The sequence below is a fragment of the Otolemur garnettii genome, unplaced genomic scaffold (assembly GCF_000181295.1).
Source record: "Otolemur garnettii isolate 467f Iridium unplaced genomic scaffold, OtoGar3 scaffold00100, whole genome shotgun sequence".
Taxonomy (NCBI): Eukaryota; Metazoa; Chordata; class Mammalia; order Primates; family Galagidae; genus Otolemur; species Otolemur garnettii.
The window spans coordinates 4,286,863-4,290,416 of NW_003852495.1; the positions used below are offsets into that span (position 1 = coordinate 4,286,863).

Genomic DNA, 3,554 nt, shown 5'->3' on the forward strand with positions numbered 1-3,554 from the left:
ATTGGTAAAGCAGGACACCATTGACTGAGGGGGGGGGAGGTTCTTAATTGAAAATTTGGTCTATATGGAGCAACAAAAATTTTCATAGAATGCAAAAATAGTATTATAATATATATATTTTTAATTTCAATATAAGTACAATTTACAAATACAATACATTTTTAAAAAATTATGTATAGGGCGGCACTTGTGGCTCAAAGGAGTAGGGTGCCAGCCCCATATGCCGAAGGTGGCAGGTTCAAACCCAGCCCTGGCCAAAAAAAAAAAATATGTATAGTATTATTTTATTCTTTGGCATATTTCTCATTTGAGTGAACTTTTTTTAGTAGATTGCTGTCACTGTTTAAAAGGTTATGAAATTTTTCACAAGAATTTTTAAAATTATATTTTACACATAAAAATGGCTTTCAAAGTCTCAACACTTAATTGTGATTTTTCTGATGTCCACACTTTATTTACCATAGAAAAAACATGTTCAGTTGCAGCATTAGTTCCTGGTAAGGACATTGTGTATCCCACAATTTTTAGTGCATTATTGTATGGAACATGGTTCATTTCAAAATGATGAAATATTTCTAACCATTTGTTCTCTATTGTGATTTTTGCTGATACTCAAGATTTAACCTTTTCCTTATCAATATATTTTTTTAATAATGATACCTTGTAAGTTGTAAGTGTCACTTTCAAGGCCGGTGCTAGACTTTTTGTCGTGACTATAAAATATAAATAATACGAGTACTGTCTGCTAAATTCATGAAATAAATAAATTAATTACTGACCCAAATTATCTGAATAGCTGATTTGTTGCCATCACTTGTTTAACTAGCACTAGCACACTAGTACGATGTGTATCGTCTGAGAGACAGTTATAAAATGTTTTCGTGTTTGCCAATGCCAGAAAATGCCATTGTTCATTAAGTCCAAACAATGGTGGTCAAATTCTAACAACTGATCAACAATGGGAACTTTGATAAGCAGTTCTTGATATCAGTTCTCAACAATTATTGGTTATTATTAAAGTTTAACATTATAAAATTAACAAAAATAATATAACATAGCAGTGTTTGGACCAGAATTGCTGCTAGGAGACCACCACACACATGTAAAGACAAAAAGTGCTTTATTTTGCAAATATATGCCTGGGCCACTCTTCCCTTCCGCGTGGCTGGAGGAAGGGCGACCCCCTAGTGAAGTGAGCTGAAGTTTTTAAAGCAAATAGAGGAATTTCATCGGGTATTTTGTCAGACTGGGCTGCTATTGGCTGAGCTGTTTATGGTTAGGGACTCTCTAGAGAGGGGGGCTACTTGTTTGTTCCAGACAGTTTGGCTCCTTTTGAGCTAACTGTCCTTGCCTAAAAGTGAGGGAGGGAGCCAGTCTCCTTCTGATACCATTCCACCTTGGTGACCTTGCCCAGGAGGGGAATAGGGAGTTTACATTAGCCTTTTCATTTTCAAATAAAGTTACATTAACCTCTTCTTTCCCAAATGGAGTTACATTAACCTTTTCAGCAACCAAAAACCTTCTCTTGTCGCTCCATTCCCTAGCTTGTCCTGCATTCTTTCCAAAAATTGGGACTTTTTAAAAATGCCATGGGACACGGGACAAATTGTTAAAAATCGGGACTGTCCCGCCAAAAGCAGGAAGTCTGGTCACCTTAAGTTTATATGATTTCCAGTACCGTGGTCCCTGACGTCACTACAACCTTACGAGGCTGCTGTTCTTCACGCAGACCCTACCCACCGCACATCGCTACCAAATGAGATGGAAGCCCATGCTGCTGATGCCATCAAGTCGCCAGAAGGTGAGATGGCCGTGTAGGAGCTGGAGCCTCTCAGGAAGCAGCTGGAGGTCCTGCCTTTGCTGGAGTTTGTTAGCGAGGCTGGTAACGGCTCCAGCACCGATGGGTCACGTCCTTCCACACCTCCCCCAGCAGAGGAGGAGGATGAGTTATACTGGCAGTCACTGGAGATCATGTCTCAGTACCTTTGGGAGCAGGAGCCCGGCAATGAGCAGGGCAGGTGGCACCAGCAGGAAGGCGCTGGAGACCTTGTGCCGCGTGGGGGACGAGGTGCAGTCCAACCATGAGACGGCCTTCTGAGGCATGCTTTGCAAACTGGACATCAAAACCGGAGAGGATGTCAGATCTTTGTCTCTAGTGATGGTCCATGTTTAGGGTGACCAGATTTTAACATTTGTAAAGCGGGACAACATGGCCAGTGAGTGGGGGGGGCGGGGCAGATGATGGGGCAGGGCCTGACAGCAATGCAAACTTTGATAAGCAGTTCTCCATAAGCACTTCTCAACAATTATTTGTTTAACATTATAAAATTAACAAAAATAACATAAAACTCATATTCTGGCAAAATAGCCACATGGCAGCCAAAAACCATATATTCCCTTCCTGTTCTCCCGCCCATTCGTGCATTCTTTCCAGAAATCGAGACTTTTTTAAAACGCCGTGGGACGTCGGACAAATTATTAAAAAGCAGGGACGTCTGGTCACCCTATCCATGTTTTCAGTTACGGCAACAAACTGGGGCAGGATTGTGACCCTAATTTCTTTTGATGGCTTTGTGGCCAAGCACCTGAAGGCCATAAACTAAGAAAGTTACATCCAACCGATAGCAGAAAATATCGCAGATGTCCTTGTGAGGACAAAACAGGACTAGCTAGTCAAACAACAAGGCAGGGATGGCTTTGTGGAGTTCTTCCACCTGGAAGACCTGGAAAGCAGCGTCAGAAACGTGCCGCTGGCTTTTGCAGGTGTTGCTAGAGTAAGAACTGGTTTGGCATATCTAGTAAGATAGGCTTGTTAAGTGCGAGGATTTACTTCTAACCAACAACAGCCACCAGAACCACATTCATCTGTGAAATCAAATGTATTTATGAAGTTGGACTTAAACTACCCTAAGCTGTAACTTGCAAGAGCAGCCTACCCAAAAAAGGAAGTAGCAAGAGGAATGTGACTTTTACAAGAATAAATACATGGGAAAAGCGGTCCCCTTGATGGAAGAGTCACTTTCTGAAAGAAGCAAAGTTCAGTTCAACAACAAGCAAACAAGATCATGGAGGAGGACTTTTAGATTTGGCGAGGACAGTAGGCGGAAAAGACATTTCCTTGTTGAGACCAGGAGTGTGGCCAGTAGTTGGATTAGTCATTGAGTTCATTGAATATGCCCACAAATTCTTGTATTCTTGAAGAATGGAAAGTTCAGGTGTTCAGGATTTTCACACCTGTTGTACCTTAGCTTTGTTTGAGTGATTCTTAGTTTATTATCCTAGTAATGACCATGAATACTTGATTTTATACTCTTTGAATGATTCTTAGTTTGTTAGCCTAATAATGACCATGAATACTTGATTTAACTTTGTTTGAATGATTCTTAATTAGCCAAGTAATGGTCATGAATACTTGATTTAAGTCATAATTACAGATATAGAATACCCTCAGTTTTTAAGACAACTTGTGAATGTATTTGTCTGTAAAAATTGCATATTTCTTTGATTAAGGGGGAGTTCTCAAGTTTAGTTTTCTTCATACTCTTTTTTTTGAA

At 40.3% G+C, this 3,554-nt stretch overlaps 1 pseudogene; it reads left to right on the forward strand.

Annotated features, from left to right (window-relative positions):
• The first annotated feature begins 1,761 nt into the window (after positions 1-1,761).
• On the forward strand, positions 1,762-2,807 carry LOC100965220 (annotated as a pseudogene).
• Positions 2,808-3,554: the final 747 nt, after the last annotated feature.